Genomic DNA, 17744 nt, shown 5'->3' on the forward strand with positions numbered 1-17744 from the left:
TTAATTCTGAAAGATGTTAAAACAAAATTAATAGATGACATAATAGTGACAATTTGAAAGTCCCTTTAAGAATGAACAAAATTAGCATTTAAAAATAATTAAGAGTCCAGAATCCCACAGACAACAGTATGGTGATTGCCAGAATTGGAAGAGGAGTGGGGGAAGGTAGGGAGATAAAAGGTAATGGAAGAAGACTTGACTTTGGGTGGTGAATTCATTATGCAATATGCAGATAATGTATTATAGAATTGTACACTTGAAACCTGTATAATTTATTAACCAATGTCACCCCAATAAAATCAATAAAAGTTAAAATACATATATTAAAATGTAATCATTAAATTCCAAGATTGAGAAGGATTCATGCTCTATTTTAGAAATAAAATAAGTCCTGAAAGATACATAGATAACTTTTTATTTCTTCATCAAATAAAATTGCATTCACACTCATGGAGTGATATCGTAAAGGCTGAATACTAATTCTGTTGTTCCAGGCAATGGTTTACAAATCTTTGAAATCACACATTTTTTTACTGCTCAGTAGAACGTCATAATATCCCACCACCTGTGCTCACTTCAGTAGCACATATACTAAAATTGAAACAATGCACAGAAGATTAGCATGGCCCCTCACAAGATGACATGCAAATTCATGAAGCAAGTGCTGCTCCATAGAGGTGTCACCTGCAGAACAGCTCTTCCACTATAGTCACAGCTGGTCCTCACAGCCAATTGGCCTGGAGATCAATTTCTCCCAGTGATACCAATAGCAATCAAGGCTCTACTACAACAAGACTGGGCACACAGCCCACACAGTGGCGCACCAAGAGTGCCCATCTCAGGTGACTGGGGAGGCTGAGCCACTGGCCCTACAGGACACCTAATACAGAAGGCCACTCTACCAATTTCAGGAGACATAACAGCTCTACCTAATACATAGAATTAAACACATGGAAGCAGCCAAAATGGGAAGACAAAGAAACATGTCACAAATGAAACAAATGGAAGTAAGCAAACTATTGAATACAGAGTTCAAAACAATGGTTATAAGGTTGCTCAAGGATCTTAATGAGTTTCAAGGGTCTTAATGAGAGCTTTAAGAGACTTAATGAGACTTTCAAGGATCTTAGTGAGAATGTCAAAGAAATGAAGAAGGACAAGTCAGAAATTAAGCATACACTAACTGAAATAAAGAATAATTTACAGGGATTAAACACTAGAGGATTCCAAGAATAATATCAGTGATTTGGAATATGAGGAAGCAAAAAACATCCAATCAGAAGAGCAAAAAGAAAAAAGAATCCAAAAATGTGAAGACAATGTAAGAAGCCTCTGGCACAACTTCAAGCATACCAACATTAGAAGTATGGGGTGCCAGAAGGAGAAGAGAAAGAGCACAATATTGAAAACCTATTTGAAGAAATAATGACAGAAAACTTCCCCTACTTGTGAAAGAAATAGGCTTACACGTCCAGGAAACACAGAGAGTCAGAGAGTCCCAAACAAGGGGAACCCAAAGAGGCCCACACCAAAACACATCATAATTAAAATGCCAAAGGTTAAAGATGAAGAGAGAATCTTAAAAGCTGCAAGAGAAAAGCAGTTAGTGAGAGAAACTAAGATGGTGGCATAGGTAAACACTGAAATTGCTGCCTCCCACAACAACTTCAAAAATACAACAAAAAGACAAAACGGACATCATCCAGAACTACAGGAAGGCTGGCTGAGTGGAAATTCTACAACTAGAAGGAAAGAGAAAAACACACTGAGAGCCAGAGGAGCTTCGGAAGTAAAGTGCAGAGGTACAGAGGCTCGCACGCGCATGCGCGCGCGGAAAGAGGCTGGCACCTGAATCAGGAGGGAGTCACAAGCTCCCGACTGCTCTGAACTCTGGTTCCGGGAAGTCTCTGGGGACCCAGGACTCATACGGGGAGAAACTGGACTGTCTGGCAGCAGGCAGGACTCTGAACTTGAGGGCGGCTTTCCCTCAGAGGTGCTTGCAGCAATTAAATTACCGGGACACTGAGATGTGTGGCCCCTTAGGGAAGGGCTGAGGACCAGCCATAGCTGCTTGCTCCGCCCTTTGATTCCCTGAGACCCCGCCCCACCCAGACTTCGGCAGAGGCTTTTGCATATGAATGCCCTGGCCCTTTGCAACCTGAAAATTACCTAACAAACAGCAGCTGGGCCAGACAGACCCAGAACTTCCAAGAGAAGGCCCAAGGCCCTACAACGGCTTGCATTGCTTCACAGCTGGGCCTCATCAGGGCACCTCCAAACTCCAAAAAAGGAAGGGGAATCTGCAGTTCTCTTTGAAGCTCCTGCTGTGTAACCTCAGGCAGAGGCTAAATTAGCACCTCCTTAGATCCAAGAGCCAGTGTACCCAGTGGCCAGAGTGGGACCATCCAGATTACAACTCCTCAGATCCATAAGGGACACACTCAGGGAGCAGACTCAGTGAACACCAAAGCCCCACTGAAGCATGTCTTGCCCCAGAAGGGTGTCTTCAGCACAGAAGTTCTCCCACTGCAGACACAGCTGATTCTCACTGCCAGTTGGCCTGGAGGTCAATTCCTCCCAGTGATCCTACAACAATCAAGGCATAACTACAACAAGACTGTGCACAAAGCCCACAAGGGGGTGCACCAAGAGTGTCCACCTCAGGTAACGGGGGAGGCTGAGCCACTGGGCCCTACAGGACACCTAGCACACAAAAGCACTCTACCAACACAGGGAAGCATAAAAAATGCGGAGACAAAGAAACAGGTCACAAATGACAGAAATGGAGGAAAGCAAACGACTGGATATAGAGTTCAAGGCCACGTTTATAAGGTTTTTCAAGAATTTTATGGAAACCGCCGATAAATTTAGTGAGACCCTAGAGGATATGAAAAAAGACCAACTAGAAATTAAGCATACACTGACTGAAATAAAGAATAATATACAGAGATCCAACAGCAGACAAGAGGATCCCAAGAATCAAGTCAAAGATTTGAAATACGAAGAAACAAAAAAATACCCAACCAAAAAAGAAAAAAGATTCCAAAAATATGAAGATAGTGTAAGGAGCCTCTGGGACAACTTCAAGCGTACCAACATCAGAATTATAGGGGTACCAGAAGAAGAGAGAGGGCAAGATACTGAAAACCTATTTGAAGAAATAATGACAGAAAACTTCCCCCACCTGGTGAAAGAAATAGACTCACAAGTCCAGGAAGTGCAGAGAACCCCAAACAAAAGGAACCCAAAGAGGACCACACCAAGACACATCATAATTAAAATGCCAAGAGCAAAAGACAAAGAGAGAATCTTAAAAGCAGCAAGAGAAAAACAATCAGTTACCTACAAGGGAATACCCATATGACTGTCAGCTGATTTCTCAACAGAAACCATGCAAGCCAGAAGAGAGTGGCAAGAAATATTCAAAGTGATGAATGCCAAGAACCTACAACCAAGATTACTTTATCCAGCAAAGCTATCATTCAGAATAGAAGGTCAGATAAAGAGCTTCACAGATAAGGAAAAGCTAAAGGAGTTCATCACCACCAAACCAGCATTATATGAAATGCTGAAAGGTATTCTTTAAGAAGAGGAAGAAGAAAAAGGAACTCTTACCATTTGCCACAGCATGGATGGAACTGGAGAGCGGATAAATACCACATGATCTCACTCATTTGTGGAATATAATGAACAACATAAATTGATGAACAAGGACCGATTCAGAGACGGAGAGGCATTGATTGGACTGTCGGGCCTTGGAGGGAAGGTAGGGGAGGGTGGGGGCAAGGGGGAAAGATCAACCAAAGGACTTATATGCAAGCATATAGGCCTAACCAATGGACACGGACAACGGGGGGGTGAGGGCATGAGCGGGGGGGGGGGGGGGGTAGGGGGTAACGTGGGGATAAGGACACATATGTAATATCTTAATCAATAAAAAATATATTTTAAAAAAAAGAATTATTTGGCCCCCCCCCCAAAAAAAAGAAAAGCAGTTAGTTACCTACAAGGGTGTGCCCATATGACTCTCTGCTAATTTCACAACAGAAACTTTGCAGGCCAGAAGGGATTGGCAAGAAATATTCAAAGCAATGAATAGGAAGGACTTATAACCAAGATTACTCTACCCAGCAAAGTTATCATTTACATTTGAAGGACAGATAAAGAGCTTCCCTGATAAGAAAAAGCTAAAGGAGTTCATCACCGTCAAACCAGTATTATATGAAATGCTGAAGGGTATTCTTTAAGAAGAGGAAGAGGAAGAAGAAGAAGAAGGAGGAGGAGGAGGAGGAGGAGGAGGAGGAGGAGGAGGAGGAGAAGAAGAAATATGAACAATAAAATGGCAATAAATACATATCTATCAACAATTGAATATAAAACTCAAAATAAGCAAACCAGAAATCTAATGAACAAAATAAACTGAGAAATAAAACAGAACCAGAGGCATGGAAATATGGAACAGACTGACAAGTCTCAGAGGGAAGGGATGATGGGGGGTGAAAAGAGATTAACCAAAGATCTTATATGCATATATGTTTTACCTATGGACACAGACAATAGGATGGTAAGGGTTTGGGGTGGGGCAGGAACCAGTGAAGAGGGGGGCGGTCTATGGGGAAAAAAAGGGAAGCATCTAATATTCTCAACAATAAAGATTAATTTTTTTACTTTATTAAAAGGAGTCTTATAGTAAATGTTTTAACATGTGTAATAAATATAGCTTTATCTGGATTTAATGGGGAGAGGGGAATAGGAAATGGAAATAAAATTGACAGAATTGCTAAGTTTCAGATAAATGTTTCTTTGATATAAAAGATGGAGCCTAAAATTCCCTCAATCCTATATAATAAAAGGGTAATATGCAAATTGACCCTAACAGCAGAAACAACTGGGAATGACTGGTCACTATAGCACACACTGACCACCAGGGGGCAGACACTCAATGCAGGAGCTGCCCCTTGGTGGTCAGTGCGCTCCCACAGGGGGAGCTCTGCTCAGCCACAAGCCAGGCTGACGGCTGCCAGCACAGCGTTGGTGGCTGGTGGTGGGAGCCTCTCCCACCTCCTCAGCAGCACTAAGGATGTCCAACTGCAGCTTAGGCCTGCTCCCCGCTGGCAAGTGGACATCCCCCAAAGGCTCCCGGGCTGCCAGAGGGATATCTGATTGCCAGCTTAGGCCCTATCCCCCAGGGAGCAGGCCTAAACCAGCAGATGGACATCCCCGAGGGGTCCCAGACTGCAAGAGGGCACAGGCCGGGCTGAGGGACCACCCCCACCCCGCCCCAAGTGCAAAAATTTTTGTGCACCGGGCCTCTAGTGGTTAATAAAAAACATAATGAAGGCTGTGTAATTTGTTTTAACTCCACATATAAATCACACACAAATACTGATTCACTTTTGTCTATCAACAATAAGGAAATTGGTCTTATTCTTCCTCCTACCTCCTGTCGATTTTTGTTACATTACTTATTTAATATTTTAAAGTTGTTTGGATTTAGCTCCAGATTGAAATGAATTGAAATGAAGTCATCTGAGTCATACAGTTCTTACTCTGATCAAGGTAGCAACTACCTAAGTGGATATATCATTAGTGTTTTTTTTCCATTTTTTGCAATGTGCATACCAACATATATATTGACTAGACCAAAAAAATATTAAGGTAATGATAAATTTGATATTTTTTAAATCTTTGATCTGTATTAATTAGATTCAGGCTCATGTTGCATTTTATGACAATACAATGTTATGTTGCTGTATAAATTTATATAAAATTTGGAATACCTATAAAATAATAGATAAACCATATTTCAGTGAAACTCTTGTCCTTCAATTCTATTTATTTGAATGTGAGGTTCACTGTGTCATTGCTGCACAACATACTAGACAGATAAGACCAACAAGTGAGTTGGACACATGGCATAGCCCAATAATCCATTAACATATGAATATATATATATGTATATATATAATATTAGGAAAAAGGGCACTAAGAAACTTGAAAGGAAAAAAGGTGCTAATTCACTATGTTAAATACATTTTCAAAACTAGTCATGTTTTTATATGAATTTAGTGGCTGTATTACTTATATTTCTTTTACAGAGGAAACACTTTTTCTAAGAGTAGTGGTACAATCTTAATTTTTGCTTTACCCAAGTCATGTTTGCTTTACTCATATTCACTCGAATTTCAAATATTTGAAATTCAAATATTAACCTCTAGTTCATGTAATTGTTTATTCACCTATGTAACCTTTTGTTAGTTTCAAACAAAACAATCATGTCAACTATACATATAAAAATGCTACATTTTTATGTAATGGGTGAAAGGGGTCAAAAAGTAAAAAGAAAAATAAATAAATATGACCACCACCAGAAAAAAATAGTTATCACATTTTGTATGCAGCTGTCCCTCTCTCTGTTTCTCTTGCATTACCGACCTGATAACCAAGAGTGACTAAGGGGCAGGGAGCATGTAGTGTGGAGACACTGGACAAAGGGGTGATTTATGTTCTGGCTGGGATGGAGCAGGCAGGCAAGAGATTTTATCACGCTTCTCAGATCCGCCTGCAATTTAAAACGTATGAATTGTTTGTTCTGGAATTTTCCACGTAATATTTTCAGACCATGGTTGACTGCAGGTAACTGAAACCACGTTAAGCAAAACTGAGGATAACGGGGTGGGGGGACTGCTGTAATTATTTTGTGTGTCTGTATCAGTTCCGGTACTCTGAAAAGAAACTTATCAGGGGTAAAGTTTATGAAACATAAGGACAGTGATCAGGAGTCTGCAGGAAAAGCTTTTACACCGTGATGCACCCCTAACACCTGTGGATGGAAAAAGAGAAGTGCAATAGGGCGGGGGAGCTTCAGACTGCCCCTGGGGTGGGAGAGGTTCTCTAAAAGCGGGGGATCCAGTGACTGGCCCACGGAGGGACCCTGAACGGAGGCCCCAGAACCACGGCCCCTAAAGCGAAGGGCGTGAGGGCAGCTGGGAAACTATGGAGAATCAGAATCCAAAAGGCAAGAGGTCAAACGCGAGGTAATATCCACCCAGAAGAAAGCAGGACGAGTCCCCCAACGGACCAGGAGCGCAGAAACGGAAGGGGCGGCGCCGGGCTTGGAGCGGGGCGGGGTGCGGGAGGTTCCCCGGGGAGCGCAGAGGCGGGACCGGCGGGCGGCCCCTCAGCCCGCCTTCCCCGCCCCGGCCCGGCCCTCCGCGGGTACCCTCCCTGGGCCGACCCGGAGAGGCTGGGCGCCCCACCTGGACCTCGCAGGAGAGCGCGGAGGTGCCTGTGGTCCCCACTCGGGATCAGTGGGCTGGGCAGCGAGAGGGCGACCGCCTTGGTTTAGGACGCCCCTGCGTCTCCTAGCAACGAGCGGAGCGCGGCCACCCAAGTCCCGCCCCCCGCCCACAAGTCTCAGTGCGCAAGCGCGCGGCTTGGGCCCGTGCAGTCCCAAAAGGAGGAGGCACTGCAGTGGGTCCGGGTGTGGGAAGGACCCTTGAAAGGGCTCGACCCCAAGAAGGGGTGAAGGGTGAAAAGTGTTATGCTGGTCTTCAAGCCCAGGCAGAATTCCTTGTACAAGTGGCTCAGAGAGCAGAGGCTATTGGTGATTCTGTCCCTGATAGTACACATCTCGCGTCTGTCCTACCTCCCTTCTCATTTTATTGGGATTAAATGAACCAGTCCACAGAATCCTGCATAAATACTTAACAATTAGTAAACCTACAATAAAAGACATCTACAGCTTTATTTTTTCCTGACATTACCTTCATTATTATATTTAAAATAATCTGTTTACTTACATCTTCCAAATTTATTGCCTCAGATTTCCAGATCTCTCTCTGAACTCTAGATTTGTATATCCCATATCCATTTGGTTGTCCAAAACAATCCCCTCTAAATGCCCCCACACCACACCCATTCCTTGCCCAGTCTTCCCCTTTCAGTAGATGCCTCCCAGAGTTCACTCTTTCTCTTATCCTCCATATCCATCCATCAGCAAAGCCTGTTGGCCCTTTTGTTTTTTTATCCTTCCCAGAGAATATGTTTATTTATTTGAGAGAGAAAGAGAGAGAAGAGAGAGAGAGAGAGAGAGAGAGAGAGAGAGAGAGAGAGAGAGAAGAAGAGCATCTGATGTGAGAGAGAAACATCACTTGATTGCCTCCTGTATGCGCCTGGGGATGGGACCAAAACCTAGGTTTGTGCTGTGACTGGGAATTAAATCCACAACCTTTGGGTGCACTGGATGAGGCTCCAACCAACTGAGACACCCAGCCAGGGCAAAAACATATTGGCTTTACTGATGCCACCCAAGTCCAAGCCACCATCATTTTATCCCCTCTGGTTAATAATCCTCAACAGTTCTCTCTTGATCCCCATAGTCTATTCTCAATACAATAATCAGTGAGATTTGTTTAAAACATAAGTCAGGCCCTGGCCAGTATGTGCAGTGGACAGAACATTGCCCTGAGCACCTCAGGTTCGATTCCCAGTCAAGGGCACATATCTGGATTGCAGGTCCAATCCCTGGCCGGGTCAGGGTTTGTGAGGGAGACTACCAATCAATGTGCCTCTCACATCAGTGTCTCTCTCTCTCCCTCTCTCTCTCTCTCTCTCTCTCTCTCTCTCTCTCTCTCTCCTCTCCCCCTTCCTCCCTTCCACTCACTCTAAAAATCAATGGAAAAAAATTTCCTCAGGTGAGGATTAACAAAAACAAACAAACAAATAAAATATAAGTCAGGTTAGGTCACTCCTCTGCTCACAATCCTGCAATGGTTCTCCATTTTATGGAGTAAAAACCAGAGTCTTTACATGGCCAGCAAAGCCCTGTACCAAGACTGGTACACAACCTCTTCTTCCTTGCTCTGTAGTCCTGGATCGCTCCTCTCCAGCCACCATAGCCTCCTGGCTGTGCTTAGAGTAGCTCCCACATTAGGGCCTTATTTGTAGCTTCTCCCTCTGCCTGGAAGGGTCTTCCTCCTGTTATCCCTTTGGCTAATTTCTTCATCTTCAAGTCTTTGCTAATGTTTCAACTTGCCCTTCCCTACCTCTCTATTTTGCTCTTCCATCATCATGCTCTCTATCCTCCTTACTATGCTCTAGTGTTTCTTTTTTCCATAGCAATTGTCATCTAATATACTATTTAAATTGCTTGTTTTCTAATTTTATTGTTTATTTTCTGCTACAGTGTAATTTTATAACGACAGAGATCTTAGTCCAGCCTGCGTGGCTCAGTGGTTGAGTGTCAAACCTATGGATCAGGAGGTCAAGGTTCAATTCCCCATCAGGGCACATGTCTGGGTTGCGGGCTCAATTCCCAGTAGAGGGTGTATAGGAGGCAACCGATCAATGATTTCCTCTCATCATTGATGTTTCTATCTCTCTCCCCCTCTCCCTTCCTGTCTGAAATCAAAGGACAGAGATTTTATTAATGAAACTCCTAGAACAGTGCCTACACAGTAGGCACTAAAGCAATACATATTAAATGAACCTGTTTTACCACCACCTCCACCACTCCCATCCCCATCAATGCCACTATGACACTGTGGAAGAAGTATACCATGGTGGCCAGTAGAATGGTGTCTAAGTCATGACCTTAGATTTGAATCTGGGTCCTAACACTAGCAACATAACCTTCTGCAAGTTGCTTAGTTAACTACAGTTTTCTTACCTGTAAAGTGAAGACAAAAACTGTACCTACCTAATGGAGTTGTTGTAAGGATGAAATAATAAATATAAACCATTTTGGACAGCATGTAGAACTACATAAATGATGTGTTATTATTTCCATTAGAATATGCACTCATTACCACATAGGTATTTCTCTGCTTCATTCACTGCAGTATCTTTAGTGTCTAGAACAGTATCTGGCACATAGTAGATGGTCAGGGACTATTTGTTGAGTGAATCAGTGAATCCACACCATTTCATTTCCAGGATGCTGCAACCTGCATGGCTAGGGTTCAGGATCTGAAGGAGGGGCCAATGCACAAATGAAAACACTAGACAAGAAATATGAATTAGAAGGCATGGGGGGCCAGGTGGAGACCTCTCTCTTGGAGAGGCACACCGAAACCTGGCCTTATCCGCTTTTTATTCAATTTTAGGTACACATCTTGCCCTCAGTAAAGCACGGCAAACAGGTAGCAGACAGACTGTCTCCAAGGTCAATAAAGATCAGTAAAGATCAGTAGGGTCCAGTAAACATTTACTTTGAGGCTATTAGGTCAGGAAATTGCTTTGAGCCACCGCTATCTCAGAACAAACAATGGTGCTTGGTGTTAGCCCTGCCAACGCCCAAGGTCCACCGGCCTTCTGCGTTCCTTGGGGCACTCTTATGACAGTATTGGGAAAGCCGTGGAGTATCGTGATAGCTTCCTACCCAGACTCCCTGCCCCACATTGCCTAGGTCTTCTTTCTAACTCAGCTCCAGTGGTTCTCAAATTTTAGGATCTATCAGAATCTCCTGGAGGGTGTGTTAAAACAGATTGCTGGCCCCATTCCCAGACTTTCTGATTTAGTAAGTCTGGGCTGGGGTAGAGAATTTTTATTTCCATCAGTTTCCTAAATACTGTTGGTGATGCTCTTCTAGGCTCCACACTTTGGGAAATACTGCTCTAAGCTAATGTGTCACTCCCTTGTTTCAAACTACTCAGACTTCCTACTACCACTCGAATTAAAGTTTAAAGTCTCTGGCTCGTGTACAGGTCCTCATGGTCTATTCCTTTCTTATCTGGTTTAGCCTTGACTACCCTTGTTAAGTCCCTCTTATTTCACCTCTTTTGAGCCCAACACTTTGGTTAAAAAGAACTATTTTCAGTGCCCAGACTGAATGAAAGCTCATTCCAGGGACTTCCACCGTTCTAGGGCCTGGATGCTGAACTCTAACTCACCTTCTCTGCTCAGTTTTTCTGACGTGCCCTTCCTTCTTGCAGAACTGAGTTTTCTCCTTGGTCTCCATACCACACCTTGAGCGCACTTCCATTAGATGCTGTAAAACTTTTTTTCCATGAGGTTCTTTTTCTGCCAGACTGGGAGCTCTTGGTATGCCATAGCTGATTGTTGTATGTACTTCCAGCTTCAAGTACAGTGCCTAGCACTTGGTGGATGCCCAGTTAATAATAATAGCTAATATTTATTGAACACTTACCATTTTCCAGGACTTTGGGTAGCTCACTTTCCTCCTCCCCTCCCTCTCTCCCTCCTTCCCTTCCTCCCTCTCTTCATTTCTTCCTTTTATCCAGTTGAATAATAATGCTTTTCAATCAATCAGAGAGAGGGTTGGGGGCAGAAAATGAGAAGAGGTAAAGGTGGTGGGGAGATATATGTAACTAATGCAAAATATGCACACATTGTGATTTTTAAAAATCACCTTCTATTATGTGAGTTAGCCACATATGTCCTCTTGATCCATCAGCTCCTACAGAGAAGGGGTATCTTTGCCAATCTTGCTTACTTTGTCACCAATCTCCCATACACTATGCAAACATTTTCTTACAAACCTATTGATCTATAATTGAAATGTAAAAAACAGCACATATTTAACAACATATAATTTGGTAAGTTTTGACATGTGTGTACACCTGTGAAACCATCACCACAATCAAGTTAATGAACTTGTTTATTTGTGCCCTCAGACAACTGATGATTTGCTTTATGTCACTTTTGATCATCTCATGTTTTCTATGATGTCATATAAATGACATTATCTGACTTCTTTCACTCAGCATAATTATTTTGAGATTCATTCATGTTGTTTTGTTGTATCAGCAACACACCCCTTTCCCTCAGTTTTGAAATATAATTGGCACATGATATTGTATCAGTTTAAGGTATACAACATAATGACTTGGTATATGTATAAATAGCCAAATGATTACCACAATAAGTTTAGTTAACATCCATCACTTCACATAGTTAAAATTTTGTTTTCTTGTGATAAAAACTTTTAAGATTTACTCTCTCAGCAACTCTCAAATATACAATTCGGTGTTGTCAACCATAGTCAAAAGGCTGTACGTTACATCTCCAAAACTTAATCATTTTACAAGTGGAAGTTAGAACCTTTTGACCACCTTCACTCATTTTTTTCCAGCCCCCACTGACAACCACCAACCTGTTCTCTGGGGAGACAGACTTTATTATTAGCTTCATCTGACAGATGAGAAAACTGAATTATAAGGAGTTTAACGTAACAAAGACCACACAAATTGTAGTGAGACTCCAAAATCCAGTGACTAGACTCTTAGCTCCTGAGCTACCAATTTTGAAATGTTAACTTGAATGAATTCATACATTTCTCTGCTAGTTCTAAACCAGATATTCTCTCAACTTCTTCCAAAACAAAAAATCAGAACATAGGGAGGGTAAAATCTCAACGCTGCAGATAAGATGTACTATAACTTAGTACATCTTGAATTTTAAAATTGTTAACACTTAGTGGTAAGTAAGCACTGTGCCTTGTTTTTATTCTAAAAACCTAATAAAATACATATTGTGTTATTTTACATTTCTTTTTGTTATGGGTTAAATTGTGCTCCCCTCCCCAACTCATATGTTAAAGTCCTAACCCTCAGTACCTCAGAATGTGACCTTTCTTGGAAATAGAGTTATTGCAGAAGTAACTAATAAAGATGAGTTATGCAGGAGTAGGGTGGGCCCCTAATCTTTACTACAAGGACTAGTGTCCTAATAATAAGGGAAAATTTGGACACAGACACTGTTATGGACTGAGTGATGTTCCCCTATAATTCATATGTTCAAACCCTCACCCCCAATATGACCATGTATGGATAGAGCCTTTAAAGAGGTAATTTATTAAGGTTAAATAATGTCATAAGGGTAGGCCCTAATCCAATAGGACCGATGTCTTTATCAGAAGAGATAACCAGGAGTGTGAGCACCCAAAGAAAAGACCCTATGAGGATGCAGAAAGAAGCTGGATATCTGAAGCCAGGGAGAGAGAACCAAACTGATGTCTTGATCTCTGATTTTCAGCCCCCAGAACTGTGAGAAATGTTGTGCCCAGATTTCATGATTCCCAAGAACCCACAGGGAGCCAGCGAGTCCGATGCAAAAGCAAAGAGTCATTCATTTCAAACCTAGGTTTGGCTCCCCTGCCACACTCACCGATGCAACGGTAAGCTCCAGTGGCCGAGAGAGAAAAAACTCTGTGTGGAGAGAGGTTTTATAGGGGTTTGGGGTAAGGGGAGGAGAAAGGACTGTGGGCCCTGCCGATTGGCCAGGCGCGAGTCGGTGTCTCATTACACAGGATGTGGTCATAGTGATGGCGTGCACTTCCCTTGACTATCTTCCGGGAAGAAGCTTGCTGAGCACATGGCCAAGTTAAGATGAAGGGCATAGCCCTTACCCTGGGGCAAGGTGGAGGGCGTAGCTCTTACCCTGGGGTAAGGTGGAGGGCGTAGCCCTTACCCTGGGGCAAGGTGGAGGGCGTAGTCCTCGCCCTTTCAAGAAAATAAATTTGTTGTTTAAGCTACCCAGTCTGCAGTGTCTCTTCTTCAGTCCTGCTGAGACAGAATAAATCGAGGACTTTGACGTTCAAAGAGCTTTGGAATTGCTAAAAGTGTTTCCCAACTGGACACAGCAGTAGCCAATGTTGACCACATTTCAGTTTTCTTTGCTGATATTCTCTTGGGAGTCAGTATCCTGAAACTGGGCTTCTTCTGAAAATCTTTTATTTGAATCTTGAAGATGCCAAAGGCTAGTAAATAATTGTGTTCTCCTCCAGAGAAGCCAAATGCATGACTCATGTCTCCCAACAGTAAATGCCTGTGGGCTATGCTTACCCATCTGTGCTATTTTGCAGCTCTTCTTTTTCCTTTATTCCAACTTTCACAATTTCTCTTTATTCTTTCATACTGTAACCATTGTGAAAAGAAGACAGGCTAAATCGTGCATAACCCAACCCTTTATTCTTTTAATATTGTTCCTGTTGAAAGTGTTTTTGTAAAAGATGAATTGCTATGTAACCTGTGGATAAGCAGCATATTTGTGTAAGGGTTTCAGGAATTAGCTTCAGGGGAGGAGGCTGATGCCAGGAATCAGATATTCTGGCTCTGGGAGACTTGCTGACTCTCAACCATAAAAACTGGACCTCCACTTGACCAGTTTTGAGATAATCATCAGAATGGACTGTGCTGACTCACAGAGAACTTTCACCTTCCCCCCCCCTCCCCCCGATTTCTTTGTTCTGCTTTCCCTCTCCCTTATAAAAACAGCTGCCTATACTGAGATGTTAAGATGGTCTTTAGGACTGGAGTCCACTATCTTCTCAGGCTGATGGCACTGGAATAAACTGTCTTACCTTGCACCAGCACCTGTCTCTCAAGTGTTGGCTTTTGAGGTGGTGGGCAGCCAAACCTGAGTTCAGTAGTAAGTGGACAAATAAGAATATGAGCATTTTCTTCACCTGCCTTGCCAGAAGCTCCAAATTCTGTCAGAGGTAGACACACTAGAGTCTCCAGCTACCAGGCTCACTGCAGAATTTGTCTTTAGGTGTAGACAACCTAGCCAAAGGGATAGCCCCCCTTTATTTAAGACAAACCATCTTCTACTGAAGCAAAGGTGTTGGTGACAGTATACCAGCAGAGTGCTTTAGTCAAATTAGTGATATGGTGTCTATACCTCTTTATCACCACCACCATTCTTTTTCTTCTTCTTTCTCTCCCACTTCACCACCTCCTCCTTAAAAAACAAACAAACAAACAAACATTTAGTGAGAATCTGTATTTAAATAGAACTCTGAGTAGCATGGCTTCAGGAACATGTTGATCGTCTCTGAGGGTGGCATTTTGGTTCCTGATTCCCCTGGTTTGAATTTAATTGTTCCTGGATATATTCCTATATTATTTTTTTGTCTCTGTGGAAACATTCATTTAGCGTGTTCTGCAAACTTGTTGTCTCTAAATAGATTGGTAACTACTCGAAGGCACATCTTAGTTACCTATGTAATCACTGTAAGGTTTGTCACCGTGCTATGAACAAAGCGTCAAAAGTGTTTGAGTTGGAGAAACTAAGATGGCGGCATAGATAAACACCGGGAAATAGTGGCCCCACACAACAATTGAAAATTAGCCCAAAGGACGGAGCAAACATCATCCAAAACAACAGGAAGGCTGGCTGAGTGTAATTTCTACAACTAGAAGAAAAGAAAAGCACGCTGAGAGCCAGAGGAGCTGCGGAGGCTGAGTGCAGAGGTACGCGGAGGCTCGCGCGCGCGGAAAGGGGGTGGCACCTGAGGACGTGGCTGTCTTTTTGAATCACAAGCTCCCGACTGCTCTGATCTCCGGCTCCGGGAAGTCTCTGGGGACCCAGGTCTCATACGGGGAGAGGCTGCTCTCTCAGGCGGCAGCGGGCGAACTTGGGGGCAGATTTCCCTCGGAGGTGCTTGCAGCCATTGCCGGGACACTGAGACGCGCGACTCCGGGCTCGGAGAATCAGCCATTGCTTCTTTCTGTGGCCTTTGACTCCTTGAGACCCCGCCCCACCCGGGCTGCGGCAGAGGCTTTTGCATGTGAATGCCCCAGAACTTTGCAACCTGATAATTACCTAACTGCAGCCGGGCCAGCCAGACCCGGAACTTCCAAGAGAAGGCCCAAGGCCCCGCAGCAGATTGCATTGCTTCACAGCTGAGCCTCTTCGTAGTTCCTGCTGTGTGGCCTCAGGCAGGGGCTGAATTAGCACCTCCTTAGATCCAGGAGCCACTGTGCCCAGTGGTCAGAGGGGGTCCATTCTCCCACTTCAGACACAGCTGCTTCCCACAGCCAATTGGCCTGGAGGTCAATTCCTCCCAGTGATCCTACAACAAGCGAGGCACCAAGAGTGCACCAAGAGTGTCCACCCCAGGTAACTGGGGAGGCTGAGCCACTGGGCCCTACAGGACACCTGGCGCGCAGGCCACTCTATCAACACAGGGAAGCAGCCAAAATGCGGAGACAAAGAAACAGGTCACAATTGGCAGAAACGGAGGAGGCCAGACGACTGGATATAGAGTTCAAGGCCACGTTTATAAGGTTTGTCAAGAATTTTATGGAAACCGCCGATAAATTTAATGAATCCCTCAAGGAGTATGGTGAGACCATGGAGGTCATGAAAAAGGACCAATTAGAAATTATGCATACACTGACTGAAATAAAGAATACTTTACAGAGATCCAACAGCAGACAAGAGGATCCCAAGAATCAAGTCAAAGATTTGAAATGCAAAGAAACAAAAAATACCCAACCGAAAAAGAAAAAAGAAAAGAGATTCAAAAAATATGAAGATAGTGTAAGGAACCTCTGGGACAACTTCAAGCGTACCAACATCAGAATTATAGGGGTACCAGAAGGAGAGAGAGGGCAAGATATTGAAAACCTTTTTGAAGAAATAATGACAGAAAACTTCCCCCACCTGGTGAAAGAAATGGACTTACAAGTCCAGGAAGCGCAGAGAACCCCAAACAAAAGGAATCCAAAGAGGACCACACCAAGACACATCATAATTAAAATGCCAAGAGCAAAAGATAAAGAGAGAATCTTAAAAGCAGCAAGAGAAAGACAGTCAGTTACCTACAAGGGAGTACCCATCCGACTGTCAGCTGATTTCTCAACAGAAACCATGCAGGCCAGAAGAGAGTGGCAAGAAATATTCAAAGAGATGAATAGCAAGAACCTGCAACCAAGATTACTTTATCCAGCAAAGCTATCATTCAGAATGGAAGGTCAGATAAAGAGCTTCACGGATAAGAAAAAGCTAAAGGAGTTCATCACCACCAAACCAGCATTATATGAAATGCTGAAAGGTATTCTTTAAGAAGAGGAAGAAGAAAAAGGAACTCTTACCATTTGCCACAGCATGGATGGAACTGGAGAGCGGATAAATACCACAAGATCTCACTTATTTGTGGAATATAATGAACAACATAAACTGATGAACAAGGACTGATCCAGAGACGGAGAGGCATTGATTGGACTGTCGGGCCTTGGAGGGAAGGTAGGGGAGGGTGGGGGCAAGGGGGAAAGATCAACCAAAGGACTTATATGCAAGCATATAGGCCTAACCAATGGACACGGACAACGGGGGGGTGAGGGGGTGAGCGGGGAGAGGGGGGGTAGAGGGTACACATATGTAATATCTTAATCAATAAAAAATATTAAAAAAAAAGTGTTTGAGTTGTTTGTGATAATTAGTATTGTGGTGTGTGAGATGTGCTGGGAAGGGTACAGTACATGCCATTGTGACTAGTTGGTGAATCAATACTTTAACAAATCTTTTTATAAAGTGGTTTTGATGCTTAAAAATTTCCAAACCATCCCCCGCCCCCCACGTTACCATTTTTTTTCCTTTTATACAACTTTCAAAAAATAAGAAGGGCGGAGGAGAGGGGAGGGAGGCTAGCGTCTATTCCATACGGTTGATGCTGGGAAGAGAAGGGAAACTGAGCTCGGTTTCAGGCTGTGAGTGGATAAGCAGGAAGAGGAACACAGTCTGATTTCAAGAGAAGCTCTGCATCTTCCACCACCCCCACCCCTCCCCCTCCCCCACCCCATGCATCCCCCCTTTGCATCATTGGGTGGAGCCGCCTGCTACAGTGCTCTTTCCCTTCGCGCTACTCTCCCTGCACAGGCACGGACAACTCTTCACCGAAACAACACCGTGCTGTGTCAATGGTTTCCGGCAGAAGCCACACGCCCAGCTACACCATCGATCTAACCCAGCCGCCCAGGCCCAGGCTCCGCAGCTGC

The sequence above is a fragment of the Myotis nattereri genome, assembly GCF_964212035.1.
Source record: "Myotis nattereri genome assembly, chromosome: 1".
NCBI classification, from domain to species: domain Eukaryota; kingdom Metazoa; phylum Chordata; class Mammalia; order Chiroptera; family Vespertilionidae; genus Myotis; species Myotis nattereri.